This window comes from Ailuropoda melanoleuca, chromosome 2 (assembly GCF_002007445.2).
Source record: "Ailuropoda melanoleuca isolate Jingjing chromosome 2, ASM200744v2, whole genome shotgun sequence".
NCBI lineage: Eukaryota > Metazoa > Chordata > Mammalia > Carnivora > Ursidae > Ailuropoda > Ailuropoda melanoleuca.
This window is the reverse complement of record NC_048219.1, coordinates 41,080,029-41,097,497: the sequence shown is the minus strand read 5'-3', so window position 1 is coordinate 41,097,497 and position 17,469 is coordinate 41,080,029. Positions and strand designations below refer to the sequence as shown.

At 44.4% G+C, this 17,469-nt stretch overlaps 1 protein-coding gene across 13 annotated transcripts in view; it reads left to right on the top strand.

Annotated features, from left to right (window-relative positions):
- The window catches only part of GNG12 (G protein subunit gamma 12), a 125,106-nt gene that overhangs the window by 23,371 nt on the left and 84,266 nt on the right, over positions 1-17,469 (top strand). The window contains exon 1 of one of the 13 annotated variants that reach the window (XM_034653664.1): positions 3,594-3,726. The exons of the other annotated variants lie outside the window; for them this stretch is intronic. The gene's annotated coding sequence lies outside the window, so the exon portion shown is untranslated. Of the gene's footprint in view, positions 1-3,593; positions 3,727-17,469 lie in introns of those variants that run through there. 13 annotated transcript variants of the gene reach the window in all.

The window sequence follows — 17,469 nt, the reverse complement described above, 5'->3', positions numbered from 1 at the left end:
GAGCTTTGGAGGGCCATAAACTATTGTAATATCTAAGAATTTTTTTTATTTCTCTCCCCCAAGAACCAATTTCCACCCCCTAGAGTAGGGAGTGGGCAGTACCTCTCCAGATGAGAATGCCTGCTTTAGATCCCTAATAGTCTAACATTTGGGAAGTCCACTGATTTCTGCTGGACGTGTCTGTCATTTTTGGTCCTTCCTCATATCTCTGGCCGACAGTATCCCGTCCTCTGCTGCTGCTCTTCTCATGGCGCCTTCTGTATCCGCTTTTCTGGCCCACTCAGCCACGCAGCCAGGACTGAGCACATCCGAGACATCCAGGACAGGACCGTGTCTTGGGGGAGAGAGACACCCCTCACTCTACTACAGCAGGACCCAGACCAAAGAGTGGTGGGCGGAAGGAGCAGGGTCTAGTGGGAGTCTGGGAAAGGGGAGGGGAGAGGCGAATGTGTGGTGGGGCAGAAGAAGGTAGCAGGCTGGACTGGCCCAGGGGGACTGTGATGGAACCAGAGTTTCCAGTGTACCACTTTGAGCCCTGTTCTCCCCCATGGTAGTTTTGTTTTTCCATAATCTTAACAGGTGACCTGAAAAATAGTAAGTGCCACAAGTGCCACTCTTTGAGAAGTTTGCTTCTGGGGAAGCAGTGAATGCCTCTCAGGCGTCGAGAGCAGAGTAGGCAGAAGTCTGGTGTCATGAAAGCATCTAATGTTAGGTTTGTCAGAGCAACAGGAGTGGCTGGCTGGAGATGGAGCTAGAACCTAAATGTGCCTTGCAGACAAGGGTTTGGAGCCATTGAAAAATGGTTTTCAGCACGTACTTCCTTCTTGTGTGTGATTCTGATCCCGTTTTCTCCTTTTTTTTTTTTTTTCCCATTTGCCCTCCCTTAAATGTCCCAGAGACATTACTTGATCCTTTGTGCCCTTCCCTGACTGTCCATTCTGTCTCCCCAGAGGACCTCCTGATCTTTGTTGGAAGGCTGGCCCTTTGGCGTCATAGCACCAGCTTCCTCGGCACCTCCATTTGGATGCCCTCTGGCCACCCGCGTGTCTGCTCATGCTTCTGGTCACCCAGGCTTGAAACCTTAGAATGAGCTGATGCTTCCTTTATATTCTCTAGTTAGGAAACCACAGCAGGGCTTATAGATTAGCTCTCCCCCTGGCACTGCCCAGGTTCACTTAGGCATTCAACAAACATTTCCTTCTCTCCCTTTTTCCTCCCTCCACCTTTTCCTTCCTTCCTCTTTCCCTCTCAGCCTGCCTACCTTTCTCGTAGCGAATATTTATTGAGCCAAGAACTGTGCTGGTTGCTTTGTGTGCGTTTTTTCATTTAATATTCACAATAATTCTATGAAATTATATATTATTATCCGGTTCTACAGATAAAGAAAGTAAGGGTCATACGGGAAGGGTAACAGTCAAGTGTCAGAATTAGGGGACGTCTGTGAGGTCTGACACCCCCCCACCCTCAACTGTCTTTTCACTTAGATCACGAAAACAGGGTCCAGATTGGTCTCTCCTCCTGCCCCTCTCTACTCCAAGCTGTCCAGATCCTGCTGTTTCGTTCTGTGCAGCAAAATATGATCAGGTAGCTCCCTTACCCCAAATTGCTTGGTTCATAAACCACTTGTGCTGATACCCAAGCCCCCCACAGCCTGACCCTGCTTTCTGTCACTTTGAAGATGTGAGGGCATGGTGGGAACGACGTGGGATCTGGTGCCGGAAGACCTGGGTCTGGTCCTGAGCCACCACTTCCTGGCTGTGTGATCCTGAGCAGATAACGAATTTCTGTGAGCCTCATGGCTTCATTTAATTCAGTGAATACTTATTACGTGCCTTTGGCATGCTGGTCACCGTGTGAGTATTTCCAGTCTTCATTATGAGGAAAGCAAGTCTAGTCCCTGCCTTCAAGGAGCTGCAGACCTCCATTTCCCTGCACAACAGGGATGTTGACAACACCCATCTCGCTGGGCTGTTGTGGGGGAATGGGCGGAGATGGGGGGGCATGGCCGTGCTTTGCCACATGTAAGATGCTGCTCATCTAAACTTGCGTTTGTTTGCTTCTGCTTCTGCTCTAGGAAGCTTCCCTGCGTATTTCCAGCTCTACCCTTGCTTGTGCTCCTCCCACCCTCCTGTACCTTTAAACATCCTATGCGGTCTTGATGATCCCACTGGAAAGGTATCTCATCCGTTAAACCTTTCCAGAACCTCATGCTTAATATGAGGGTCTATTCTTTCATCTAGGGATTCAGGAATATTTATTAAGCACTTTTTTGAACAGTGTTTTTCAAGGTGTGGTTCAAAGGTCCTGGGAGCCTCAAGATCCTTTCAGGGTGTCTACAAAGTTGAATTTATTTTTATAATATTAAAATATTATTTGACTTTTTCATCATATTGACATTTGGAATGATGCAAAGCAATGAGGCTAAAACTCTTGGTGCCTTATCAGTAATAAGGCAGTGGCACCAAATAGTACTAATGCCCACATTCCTCACTATCCCACACTCCCAGTTTAAAAAAAAAAAATGGCTTTTTTTAAAAGCCATTTTCACATAAGTGTGTCCTTGAAGCAGTAAAAATGATTAACTCTGTTAAGTCTCAACCCTCGAAGGCACATCTTTTCATATTCTGTATGACACAACTGGGAGAATAAAGCTCTTCTGATAATAAAGTGATGATTGTCTCCAGGAAAAACACTTGTGCGATTATTTGAGCTGCAAGCTGAACTAACCCCATTTTTACTTGAAAGAATGGTAGACAAACTCTGACTATTCACACTTGGGTCTTTGTCGGACAGTTTCTCGAAAAAGAACAAAGCCAGGCTGTCACTTCAAGAGAAACAGCTGTCAGTATTTGTTGCCCGTGATAAAATTCTACCTTTCAAGCAAAAATTGGAATTGTAAAGAACTTGTATCTGCTACCATCAGCTTGACAGCTGCCCAGAGATTATTTCAAGAGAGTATACTGAATGATTTTCCGGTGAGACCCGTGGTGATGTTAACGAGTGGGCTCTTTTGATGTTGTGTGATGAAATGTGTCAGCGTTTGGAAAACCTGGGTGATTCAGTGAACCCGTATTTCTCAGTAACCAACATGCTACACACCCTGCGTGAGTAAAAGTTCTATTCAAATGCAGGATAGATGAATCAGTTTTAATGTAGCAGAGTGTGAAATGTTCATTGAGAGGGTTTGAGCTAACCTTTAAGAAATCATCACTTGTTAAGTTTTGGTGTAGTACCAAAGAAAAATAGCCACTGTTACCTGTAAAGGCTTTCCGTCTATATCTGTGTGAGGTTGGACTTGCTTCATCTGTGACAGCCCAGATAACGTATCACAGCCGACTGAACTCCGAAGCAGAAAAGAGAATCCAGCTGTCTTCTATTAGAGATTTGCAAAGACTTGACATTAAGGAGATTTAGAAAAAATGTGAATCCAGTCTTCTCACTGAGTTTTTTGTTTTGGTTTAGAAAACAGTTGTTTTTCGTAAAATGTCACTTTTGTTGAGATTTAATGGATTTATCCGTTACATTTTTAATGCATTAGTAAGTATTCTCAAAACTTCTGTTTTAATTTTTAATGATATATCAATAGATGAAGCCAAATAAACAGAAGCCATTGGTGATCTGCAATTTTGAAGAGTGTAAAGGGACCCTAAGACCAAAAAGTTGGAGAACTGCTCTATGAGAACTGTGTGTGAATGTTTCTACCCGCTGGCGTACACCCGTGAGAACGTAAGTCTCTCCTCTGGTGAAGTTCCTCCATGACAGTCCTGTGGTTCTGGGTTCTCTGGCACCACCTAGCTAGGTGCAGTATCAGGACAAATAGGCATGACGTGACTGTTGAATTGTATGCAGTGCTCTGTCATCCATGGCCAGGCCTTGCTAGGAATGCATATTACTATAAGTGTATTAGAGATATGAAGAAAAGCCATTTGCCAGAGAGACGAGTAAACATGTCTGCTGTGCCTGTAGCCCCTTCTAAAAAATCCAGTTTCTGCTGAGGGAAGCAGCCTAGACTGTTTGTTAAAAATGGCCATGTTCCTAACTAATGCAACTTCTCCCCTTACCTTTCTGTCTTAGCCACAGTTGACTGGGTCAAGAAGAGCCCCTGACCCTAAGGTAGCAATAGTCTGACAAGCATCGTGGTCTGCTGTGAAGGCCTCAGCCCAGTGTAAAGACCGAATCGGATTCTTTATAAGAATTTGTGCGTGAAAGACACCCAGGACAGGGAGAGTTGCCCAGTGGCATTCTAATCTGTGGGCTGGAAAGACAGAGAGAGGCCACTGGGCAGATTCTGAGTGAGCAGAAACTATGAGGAAGCAGAGGGGAGACCCAAGATGTGTGGCAGGAGCAAAAGAAGCCGAGAAGAAAAGGTGAGGTCATCATCTGTCAGGGACTCCACAGTCCTGCTGCTGTTAGAAGACCAGAGAATCTAGTTCTGGAGGCTATCCTGGTTCCTTCCAGTTCTTGACCCTTTTTTGGGGGGGGGCGGTCTCAGTGAGACCTGTCCCTGTGGCTCTTAATGTCTGTATATCCTTACAATAAGTGTCTAATAACTGAGGTCACTCTAGAGAGTCTGTTTATTTTCCACAAAAGGGCTTAACATACAGGAAGGTGACTGGAAGTCAGTCAGGGAGGTGGACGTGAGGGAGTTGGCTTGGAGGAGGTGGAGTTAGCAGGGCCTGACAGGATTTGAAGGGACAGAGGGCATTCCAGCCTGGGGCAACAGCGTGGCTGAGAGGGAGTGTGAGGAGAGGAAGAGGATGGGAGGGGAAATCACCATAGTAGGGGAAGGAAGAGATTGGTTAGTTCAAGTAGCCTCATGTTGTGTAGAGCATTAGAAAACAAACAGGAGGGATACCTGGGTGGCTTAGTCGGTTAAGCATCGACTCTTGGTTTCATCTCAGGGTCGTGGATTCTAGCCCCATGTGGGGCTCACGCTCAGAACGGGGTCGGCCTGAGATGCTCTCTGGCTCTCACATGCTTTCTCTCTCGCTCTGTCTCCCTCTCCCCCCCTTCCACCCTTGCCCTTCCCCCTGTTCATGCACGCGCGTGCTCTCAATCTCTCTCTCTCTCTCATAAAATCTTTAAAAACAAAACAAAACAGGAAGGCAGACTGAAGATCTGAGGAGAGAGCATTTGAATCTGGGAAGCTTGTTGCGAGGCCATTGTGGTGATCCTGTGGTGCCAGTGAGGGCGCTGGTTGCCTCAACCCTGCGGGCAACAGAACTTGAAGAGCCTGGCTGACTCTGTCACCTGAGGAAAGCCTTGGCTTTGAGGGAGTGGTTTTCTTGTGAGATGCAGTGTGCCCATGTTGGGAACACGCCAGAGACAGCATCCCTGCTGACTGAAATTGGACTGATTGTTTTTTCCCTCCATCCCCCGCCCCATTTTCTAGGAACTTCTTCGGGCAAAGTATGAAAAGTGTTACTGGGAGTCAGTTGAATAAAATCAGTTGGGGATTTTCACAGAGTCAGAACTACCATGGCAAGGGGCCGTTTTCCTCAAGCCACATGCTTGGGTTGGGCTTTTTGAGATTCAGGCGTGGAATGTTAGGTCTTTTGTGTTATTCATGCTTAAGTTGTTCCCCCCCCAACACACAGTCAGTTTAACTCATGGTTTTGTGCTGCCTGACTCAACTGTGCTTACACATCTAAGTGCTGGACACGCAGTAGGACTGCCTTTCTCTACATGTCCTGTACTTGGTGACACCTCTTGGGGGTCATTTCTATCTTTCAGTGAAGTGTTAACGGATAGGGGGGTCCCTACCTTTCAAGAGTCTGCATCTTAATGGCAGGACAAGTTAAGATGAGTAGAAAAGGAATTTTAGAAATTATTTTTGTGAGCATGACTTTTTGTGTTCTGTCAGTTACTTTTTAATTCATAAAAGTGTGATATTCCAAGTTAGAAGGAGCCAGGTATTGAAATGGAGGTGAGCTGAAGTAGAAAGATAACTAATCCTTTCCTGTTGACCTTAGCAAAATGTTAGCCATTAAGCAATTGACTTTACCTCTCTGTACCCCATCTATAAAATGTTGATAATTATAATACATCCTTCTCAGTGTGGACATGAGAATTAACTGAACTGAAGTGGAATTCAGTCGGTCAACATGTATTTACTGAGCATCTGCTATATGTCATGTACTCCGTGTCTGGGGTAGAATAGAAGACAAAGTTGAAGTGAGGCTCATAGAAAGTGCTTACAACTGTGCCTGGTAGATATTGAATAAATGGTACCCATTGTTGTTCTTTGAGGTAGGCGCACCCAAGTGCAGAAATTCTGGAAGAAGCCAGAGTTAGCCAAGGAAAGGGTGTAGAAACGAAGGCCTCAAGCAGAAAGCATCCCTAGTGTGCCAGTCTTAGCAAGGAATGATTGTCCCTGCAAAGCCAACTGGGTTATCTGATGTGTAGTTTGGAAAGTGTCACGTATTGTGCTTTTCACACACATAACCCACACATGGGGCATTCATTATCATGTGGTCTTCAGGCACTGAGAACAATGTTGATGTTGAGCTTGGCAAATAAATGGATGTCTTTCATCAGTAGAGCATTCATTTTCATCGTAGGCACCTAGAAGGCATGTTTTTCAAATCAGTCACATGTTTAACTGTGAACATGCATTTTGTAAGAATTCTGTATTATTGATCCTAAAGTCTATGGAGATAAAGTAGTAGAAAGAAAAGCCAATTGTGAGTGATTTTATTAGATTCTGAATTTTTATTGGGCCCTTAAGAACTATCCTTAAGGAGTTTAGACTCGTTCTTTTAAAAAAATTTTTTTTACTTACATTGTATGTTAATTAATTGAATTTATTACTAGTTTCAGGGGTAGGGGTCGGTGGTTCATCAGTCTTACATAATACCCAGCGCTCATTACGTCACGTGCCTTCCTTCATGTCCATCACCAAGTTACTCCACCCACCCCCGTCCAGCAACCTTCAGTTTGTTTCCTATGATTAAGAGCTCCTTATGGTTTGTCTCCCTCTCTGATTTCTAGACTCACATTCTAATGCCACTGTCCGTGTGTGTATTTTTGCACAGTTGGGATCAGGGTATACATTCTCTTTGTTGATCTGCTTTTGCATCTAACCTTGGTTCATGTTGCCCTTTTCCTGTGTCCTCACACTCCACATCTTTCTCCTTGTAATGGCAATAAAATAATCCCCTGGGCCGATAAGTAGCCATTGGTTTAACTTTCTATCCAAGTACTAGACATTTGGGTTGTTTCCAGGGTTTCACAAGAACATATTTGCTATAAACATCATGTACAGATTGCTCAGTCAGCAACTTATTAGGCACCTTCTGGAATGGCACTCCCTGCCAAGGTCTTGGAAGTGATATCAACTCATTAAACTAAGAGTCTTAAGAACTGGCATTCAGGATTCCCTGAGACAGCACCTTATTCTTTGGCTTATTTTTCTTCATTTAATTAGCAGATATGTAGGGAGGACCTGTCATGTGCTCTCAGAGAGTACCAGGCACTGGTGAGCAAGGTAGAAAAGGTCCCCAGCTGATGGTACATAAATTCAAGCTGAATGCTGTGGAAGCAGAAATCATCATGGTGACATTCCCATCCTGTAAACACAGTGTCAGTCAGACTTCCAGGTGAACAGTGGACATTTGGTCTTGGTGAAGCAGAATGTCTAGATACAGTACAGTGTAACTACTTTAGCTTAAAGGCAGATGGTAGGGTGGGGGTAGTAAAAATTGCAGAATATTAAAACTCAATCCAGTTATTATTTCTAAATTAGGCTAACAAAGTGTGGCTAGAGTTGAAGCTGCATGGTATAGTGAAAAGCACAAGCCTGTGATTCAAGTGGTCCTAGATTTGACTCTTAACTCTGCCACTTGTAGACTTGTGGTTTTGGGGAAGAAACATTTAAACCTTCTGAACCTCAGTGTCCTTTATCTCTGAAATGGATGTATTTTCTGTCCTTTGGGTTGTTTGTATTTCTAGTGCCCAGCCCAGGGTAGGGGGCTCTGCAGTTGGTTTTTGGCAGAATAAAAGAAAAGATGGATGGGTGATTCGATGGTTGGTTGGTTAAATGGTTGGTTAGATGGATAGTTGAATGCATGGATGGATGGATGGATGGATGAATGGATTGTTAAATGGATGGATGAATGGATGATTGGACAGATGTATAGGTGTATGGTTGGTTGGTTAGATGGATAGTTGGATGGATGGATGGAACAATCACTGTGGATTAGCATGACTTGAGGGCCTCTGTACTAATATTTGCCCTATTACCTTGAGGTTTGCCAAACAAATTTTCTCATCTCTAAGTTAAAGGAAACCAAATTAAGAAGCCATAAACCTTTCTTTTGTCATCTCATGTATATTGAAAGCTACAAATGACAGAAAACATGACTAATGGTGCCCCTAACATATAGGGGGTTATTTCTCCAGATCTTCAGATAGTCTGGAGGAGGCGCCTGCTTCTGCCATTTGCCACTAAGGACCTATGCTGTTCCTTTGATCTACCCTGTTTGCTGTGTTGAGTTTAAAATAGAAACTTACTTTTTGGTGGTCACCAAATGATTGTCACTGTGCCTCATGACCAGTTTCAAAGTTGAGAACGAGTGAGGCACCAACCACGCTGCGTCTGTCTCTTATGAGGAGGCAAAATCCTTTCCCGGCATCCTCACAAAACTTCCCCTCAGGCCTCACTGGGTTGACATGCCCACCCCAAAGCCAGGACGTTTCCTGAGCTCACAGCATCTCTACCAGAACAAACTGGCACTCTGTCAGCAGGGAAATGTAGAGGGCTGTGTGGAGGGTGGACAACCATACGGTCGGCCGTATTTTCACACAAGTAAACTGAAGAAGTAAAAAAGGTGGAAGTTCAAGTTTGGTGGATATGATTTATTTATAAGACTTTACCTGTGTTAGGGGGTTCAGGATTTGTAAGCCCCCAGCTGGGATGTTAAGATGCTGTTGGTTTTAAGCTGGGTGGCAATGTGTTTGTGGCTCTGTGTCCTTGTTGTGTGTATGAAGGATTTTTTTTTCCTCCTTTCTTTTTGAGTGGCAGAAGTTAAAACAGGAGTAAAAGAGTTAAAATAGCAGAATATTTTCTAGAGTTAGTTCTAGGCCTCTGAAATGCTGCAACCCTGACTTTTGCCAGAAACCCTGTGCTGACACCGGCCAAAGAAAGGACTATTAACAAAATACTTCCCAACCAAGCTAAGTGAAGAGAAGAAAATGTAAAACAGTATTTGAGGGAGGCTGGGGGAGCCTTTAGAGGGCTGGCAGTGAAGCTTTGCAGAAGACTGTAGGAATTTGAGGGTCGTTCAAAATGTCACTAGTGTATAGTTTATGTTGCCTCTGCCCATGTTCAACGTTCAGAGAACAGAAGAAGAAAAGAAAGCCACTTGCACAGCCTGAGAGGGATGCAAAGACTGGAGCGTTCAGTCGCACACACATACATTCTAGGAATCCAGATTTGTGGTTAAAAAAAGAAAGTGTTTTTATGGGAGTTTTTGATTCGGATGACAAAATGCCCACTAATCAATATCTGCTGTTCTCCTCCTCAGACAAGCCCCCCCGGCAGCTTGCATTCTGAAGCAATTCAGTGGGCTTCCACGTCACATCAAAAGTTTTTAAGCTTTAAAGCAATACTTACACATATAAGTAAAGTTTACCATGATCTGCATAGGATTGATACGCTTTATTAAATACTGAGGAGGCGAAAGGGCAGAACTGATACTGATCAAGGTTTTCTATTGATGTTAACTCCATTGTCAGAATTTGACCATATCCTTGAACTGTGCTATGTGTGACTTCTTTCTGGAGTGATTGGAGATTAATAATATCTTGTGTTTATATGAGAGTTCCATAGTTTCACGTACAAAATTTCCAGAAAGATGATGTTTTAAGAAAAGGAGAAAGGACACAGTGACAAATGCCAGTTGACTGAAGTCTCTGAAGCTGAGATCTGCTAAGAGGCCGAATAAAGGAGAGAAAAAAAGGTGGAATTCACAGAGAGAGCTACTGGTTTCGGCAGGGTAGTATTCACTGCCGTGCTGGGAAGATGCCAGAAGGCTGGGAGAACGGCTGTCCCCTCGGAGCTAACACTGATTACTTGGTGTGTCATGATAAACGGGACTCGTTCATGAAGGAGAGCACTGCTCTTCTGAAAAGCACCCATATTGAAGAAGCCACCAGAAAACCCAAATATATGGAAGAAACCTGGCAGGAGGGATCTCTGCTTCCTTCTGGGTCTCTTCTGAAAAGTTTTCTTAATAGTATTTTCTGTGGCCACTGGGTCCAAACTGCTTGGAAGCATACAACAAAAATAGTGTAGCAAACCACTTGGCATTGAAATTTGAGCCAGAAGTATTCAGAATTAACTGAAAGAAACGCCGCCATTACCATAAATAAGGCAGACAGTCTCTTTATTAGTTGAATTCTCTGAGCATTTTTTTTAAGGCAATAAAGCTTTAAGGGTTTTGTCAGAGGCAAAAGACTGTAAAACATGTCAGGTGCTTGGATCAAAACCCAGGACATAGCCATGAGTTTGTATGCATTGAACTCACCCACCGCATTATTGACCCTAAAGGTGATGGTGTACCCTAGTACACTCCCCAGTGGCGTGTTTCAAAGATGGCAGACATGTGAGAACCTAAGCAGGGGGCCTGGGTCATTTAAAAATCATACACTATCTGATGATTTACTTGGGAAAGGGGGAAATATTTTCATAATGTAAACATGAGAAAATCAAGTTGCATAAAATATTTTTGGCTGTTTGAGAATATGCATTCATTCAGTAACCAAAAAATGCCTCGTCTCTGCCAGGCATCACGTCAGGCACAGGGGGGTGAGGGGTTGGGGACGGTACAGCAGTGAACAAACAACGTCCTTTTTTCGTGGAGTTTACATTCCAGTGAAGGAAAGGGATGATAACTCAATAGGATAGAAAATAGAGTGCCAGGAAGTGTTAAGTGCTATGAAGAAGGTAAAGCGGGGTAAGAAAGGAGAGAGCAGGGCCTCTCTGAGGAGGAGACACTTGTCACAGAGACCTGCAATAAGTGAGGTTGGAAAGTATCTGAGAAGCTGAGGCACGAGGAAGAATAAATATCTCACTATCGAGGCAGGAGACGGCTTGACATATTTGGTTTCTTTGGTTTTTGTTTTCTTACATAAGTAATACTTTAAAAAATATTTTTATTTTTTTAAGTCATCTCTACGCCCCACATGGGGCTCGAACATAGGACCCTGGAATCAAGAGTCGCATGCTCTACCTACTGAGCCTGGCAGAGGCCCCGGTTTGCTTGGTGTATTTGAGGAGAAGGGGAGGTCGGTGTGGCTGGCTAGAGTGAGCCAGGGCCAGTTCATGCGTAGAGCCTGGGAGGCCAGGGGGTTCGCATGTGTGCTGAACATGCCTGGAAGCCATTGGAGAGTTTTAAGCAGGGGAGTGAGGTGACTGATGACACGCCCCCTGCTGAGGGACACCAGACTTGGCGTGGGAGAAGTGGCAAGGCCAAAGCCCAGAGATCCACAGGGAGGCTGCGAGAGTCATCCACGTGGGATGCTGCCAGCTTGGACTGGGGGCTTGGAGGAGACACTGAGATGTGACTGGATCTGGGAGATGTTTTGAAGGTAGGGCTGTTGGGATTTGCTGGTAGATTGACTGGATGGACAGTTGGTGAGAAAGGAGCCAAAGATGAATGAGGATTTGGACTTGAGCAAGGGCATGAATGGTGGTGTCCCATTTCAAGCACTGGGAGCCTCAGGGGAGAAGCAGTGTGGAGACATGATTAAGAATTTGGTTGTGGCCATTGTTAAGTTCAACATCCTAGTAAGGCTTCCTTGGGAAGATATTAAGAAGTCAGATAAACAGCTCTGGAGTCCAGAAGAAAGGCTGGGAATGGAGATGTAGATGTGAAAGTTATCAGATTTAGGGAAGAGGAAAGGATCCAGCAGGGGAGACTGAGAATGCACGTCATAGTTTCCCGAAACAGCCAAGGAAGGGCACATCAGAATCTGGTTAGGGAAGGGAAGGTTTTTATGGTTATCGAAAGTGTGTGTGAGTTTTAAAACATTAAGAAATACTGCCTTGCATCATCAGTCTCCACACCTGTTCATAGAATTAGGGGAGACATGTTCATAGGAACAAAAGCCAGCTTTAGCAATAGAAGATAAATAGGAACCTAATTTCCAAATTCACTGTTTCATTACTCTCCCACTACACCACTGTGAGCAGTCCAGTATAGACAGTTAGTTACAAATGTCCAATTCAGGGCTTTTTATCCCTCCTTTCGTTCGTTGGAAACCTAGGGTGTGTTAAGCAAAGAGCTCATTCTTGTGGGAAGGCAGGTAAAGACGCAGAAGTGTAAAGTATGGCTTGTGCAGTCAGGGGAACTTATAATCAAGTTGTCCATGTAGATACATAAACAAATGAGAAATGGGAGGGCCCAAGGAGAGCGGTTGAGCACGGAGGTGGCTAGCTCCACAGTGAGAACATTGTCCGATTCCCTGGGCTGCCTTTCACCCCCTTCCTGGTGGCATGGGGAATGACAGGTGTGTGTGTATTTCTCTTGCCGCTGGGTGATAGTTTTTAGTTTTTTCTGGGGCAGTGAGTATGGGCTTGTGCACTTCCCCAAAGGAAGGTCAGCAGACTGTGTAGTTCAGAATGTGTATAAAATGGGAAGGCTCCTAAGAATGTGTGGCAGAAGGTACAAACGAATGGTGCAGTTGAGGCAGCAACGGTGGCTTTCTCCGGGAAGCAGGTGGTAGGTGCAGGAACAGGAAGGTTGTGCCAGCTGGGCTGATTCGCTTACGAGTCGTCGTCTTCCTGTAGAATTACGTGTTTGAGTGGGTGATGTTGAACATGGCTGTTTGTTTTTATAAGCTCTTGATATCTTGATGACACAGGAAAAGATGAACACGTGCGCAGAATCTCTGTATCTTCTCCCATGATTGGTTTTCATTGACAAAGATTCTCAGTGCCCACCCATGTTTTGATGGCAGTCATTCAAAACTGAATCAGTCGGTGGAGTCAAAGCCCCCAAACCAGGGTGGGGTAGCCCCTCCCAGCCAAGGAGCACTTACACCATTTGCTTCTGAGGCCATGGCTTCGCAGAAGTTGCTCATCCAGGCCTGACAAGGGGCTGGCAGAGTGAAACCAAAACCTTCCACGTCTTGTTTTTCTGCCCCAGCTCAGGGCAGTGCCCTTGGCCACATCCTGCCCTTAGCTGCCTGACTGTGCAGCGGACATCACCTGGATATCTGGGGGATGACTGTCTTCCTCTCTGTCTCGGCATCGGACAGAAAGCGTGTCATAGAAAGGAGTGATACGATGAGAGAGCTAAGCTGTGTGGATAAAATGAGTATTTCACCAGAAGCCGAATCTCCATTATCCAGGATGCTCCCATGAAGCTGGAACTTTTAGAGGGAAACAGTTACATATTACCAGTGATAAATGCTGCTCAACTTTGCTTTTTTTTTTTTTAAGTTTCCCGAGGCTAATAAAAGTTCAACCCTGTTGAGCAGCCTTTTTTTTTTTTTTAATAGCTCTATTCAAGCATGGTTGGACTTCGAAAACATTTTTTCATTGAAAAGTAACCAGAAATATGTGGGAGATCATGGTTTGTTGCCAGAGAAAGAGACTAAGGCTCGGATCTCCATTCCTGTTGGGAGTTCTCACAAAGTGGGAGTGCGCCTGGCTGACATTCGCTGAGCTTCTGGGGAGGACGCCTTTGAGTCCAGATTTAATGGTGGGCCCTTGACTCTTCTCGGTTTGAAGTCCTGCATCTTCTGCTGACTGAAGGCTGCATGGGCTATTTCACTGTTACCCTGTGGCAAGGACAGGAGCGCCCTTGAAGAGCTTCTGCTCCCTTTTATCAGACAGGAACCCTGTGCAGCAGCTGCCTGAGTCAACAGCTCTGTGGCAGAAGCTCAAATGTAGCCATTAGCTCCTCCGCAATCCCTGGTCATTATCTTTTCTGTGATTCTTCCTGGCCCAGTTTTTGGCCACCAGTCATTCTCTATAAAGATTTATCAGCCACCCCCTACCCGTCAAATATAGCCATAAAGTAATATCCTGTCTGGATCGTATTTTTTTGGAAACTGTGTTCTTTTTCTTTGTCTTCTAAACTTTAACTCCCTCTGTTGAACAGTAACGGTGTAAGCCATCGCCGTGGGTGAGGTAAGATCCCGAGTTAACAAAGACACATGAAAATATGTGTACTGTTCTGTGTAGATAAGTAGACTAATTTGTATTAGGAAGATTTTCAGTGTCAGAAGTTACAGCTGAAAATGTTTGGTTAACTCTGCTAACAACAGCAAAAATCAAATTCAGACCAGTCTTCTGGCTAATTGCTGTTTTCTATGAGCATTAAGTAAGTGGTTCCTTCCCTTCAGCGCAACGGCTAATGATCACTGGGCCCTCAACTAGTCTTTGTACTCTGCACATATTATTCAGTAAGAATTATTGCAAATGACACAGGATCCCTCAAGCCCCCAGGATACTGCAGAGGGACCCGTGGCTCAAACAGTCCGGATGATTTCAGGGGCAGATGGATCACTTCTAACATTGCACCATTTCCCATATGAAAGCCTAGGGCATAAACCTTATTGTCCACTTCATGTACCTCCCGAACTCCGAGTAGGGTGACCAGTCATCAGGGTTGTATGGCACTGAGGGGATTTCTGGGATGTGGAACTTCCAGGGCTAACACCAAAAGTCCCAAGAATACTGAGAAGAGTTGATTTCCTTAAGCAAAAGTAGGATCAACTAACAGAAAGGAATATCACTAAATCCCGTCTCCTAAAACCAGCCACTTATCTGTAAAATGGAGATAATTCTGTCTTCCTCATGGGGTTCTGATAAGGCCTGCTCTGTAGTGCCCCCACCCCCCGCTTTGGGTTCTGCCTGGTAATGCCTCTTAGGTGGTAAGGCGTCTCTCTGATCGAAAGCTGTCCACCCTGCGCACTAAGCCCACTAAGCCGTTCGCAGCCCTCAGCGTGCCGAGGTACCCACTTCCTCCGGGGCATTTGCACAAGTTGTTTCCTTTGCCTTGCTCCCACCTCCCTCCTTTATCTTCTGGTTAATCCTGGATGTCCTTCCCAGGTTAGCTTCAACATTTCCTCCTCCTGGAGAGCCTTCCATGGTGATCCTAGACTGGGATAGGTACCCCTCCTGCGTGCCCTCAGAACTCCTTGTTCTTGGTACAGTTGGCTTACGTGCTGCTGGAGCTCTAGTTACCTCGTCGGTTGTTTATGGGACTTACCATAGGCTCCTGGAGGAGGAGCCTAGGTTTTGTTCTCTGCTGTGCCTGCAGCACCTTTCACGTTGCCAGGCACGTTAGCAGGTTCAGGAAGGCTTGTAGGGGGCAGGGTGGTGGAAGAACTCGCCACCCTCAGCTATAATTTGCTCTGACCTTGCTATGGCCCTGCCCACCGGTTATGGGAGACATAAGCCACTCTAGATTTTTCTCGAAAGAACCACATCCTCCCTCTCCAGGGACCATCCAGTTTAGCTAGGTTTTCATTCACCCTGTAAGGCACTGATCACGTTATGAAAATACACACCCACTACCAACCCAGACTGCCAAGGGTTACATAAATATCAGTGGGGAGACTTAGGAACTGAGCATGTTATGTAGGGTGGAGGCACACAATTTTTTGTTTATTTGTATATACACGAAATAAAAATTTTTCTTCCGTGACAAGTTTAAATGGGAAATCTTCCCCATCAGTTCTGAAGATGTGGTGACTTGCAGGCTACATGGCGAATTTTGGATGTTTCATTTTATAATTTGATCCAGATTATTTTTCTTTCTCCCTTGTGAACATTAATCGTTTCCTGTGAATTTTCCTGATATTAGGAAACAGATGTTCTGTATTTTTATCTCCGTTTTTCCCAAATGCTGAACCAGGACTTTTGTAGTTGTGTGTGTGTGTGTGTCTGTGTGTGTGTGTGTATACACACAGTGAATTTTTGAGGAATGAGTTATGTCAGAATTTGCAAATAAAAGCATAACAGATATATCTACAGAATTACACAGATTCGTCCAAGGCTGGGAACATTGTTGGACATTCTGTTTAATGTAGTTTGGTATTGTTTAGCTAATGCAGACTTTTGGCCTAAGAATGCATTAAGACTGTCTCATGATAGTATGCGTGCCAAAAAAAGGAGCAGCGTAGCAAAAAGCACATAGTTAATGCAGCCTTTAATGCTCTGATTTTTAACTAATTTTTTTTAACATCGTCTCTTAACTATAGAAAGCACTTCACCATCTCTCCATAAAGCCCCGAATACGTGCCACCTCCATGCAGAGCAGGGTCCTAGGCTCTTGGGAGATAGAAACACAAATATGCTATGGGCCCTTGCGACCCTATCATCCAGTAGAAGAGGTAAAATATATACCAAAATACCTATTATAAAAGGTAGAAAGTGATATAGAAATTCAAGGAGAAGAGTGGTTTCATCGAGCCTAAGAGGGAGGGAATACTTGCAAGGAGAGTAATATTTATGCCAGGTTAAAAAAATAACAATAAAGCAACACTTAATTTAAGTCTAAGTTATTTGGATTATCTTAACTGCATAAGGATGGTCTGCCATGTAAGGCATTGTTTTGGTGGATTCTCTAAAAATAATACTAGCATTTCTTATAAGGCAGAGAAAGACAAATACTGCCTGGTATCATTTATATGTGGAATCAAAACCGAAACAAAATAAATCAAACTCATAGAAACAGAGTAGAGAAGTGGTTGCCAGGGGCTAAGGGGAAACAGGGAGAGGGTGATAAAGACTTTCAGCTCTAACTCTATGATCCAGCAATTGCACTACTGGGTATTTACCCCAAAGATATGGACGTAGTGAAGAGAAGGGCCATATGCACCCCAATATTCATAGCAGCATTTTCCACAATAGCTCAATCGTGGAAGGAGCCGAGATGCCCTTCAACAGATGATTGGATTAAGAAGCTGTGGTCCATNGGGCAGAAGATATGAACAGACACTTTTCCAATGAAGACATACAAATGGCTAACAGACACATGAAAAAATGTTCAAAATCATTAGCCATCAGGGAAATTCAAATCAAAACCACACTGAGATACCACCTTACGCCAGTTAGAATGGCAAAGATAGACAAGGCAAGAAACAACAATTGTTGGAGAGGATGTGGAGAAAGGGGATCCCTCCTACATTGTTGGTGGGAATGCAAGTTGGTACAGCCACTCTGGAAAACAGTGTGGAGGTCCCTTAAAAAGTTAAAAATTGAACTACCCTATGACCCAGCCATTGCACTACTGGGTGTTTACCCCAAAGATACAGACGTAGTAAAGAGAAGGGCCATATGCACCCCAATATTCATAGCAGCATTTTCCACAATAGCTCAATCGTGGAAGGAGCCGAGATGCCCTTCAACAGATGATTGGATTAAGAAGCTGTGGTCCTTTTTGCCTTTTTCACGACACATCTCCAAAGGCAAGAGAAATAAAAGATAAAATGAACTTATGGGACTTTATCAGG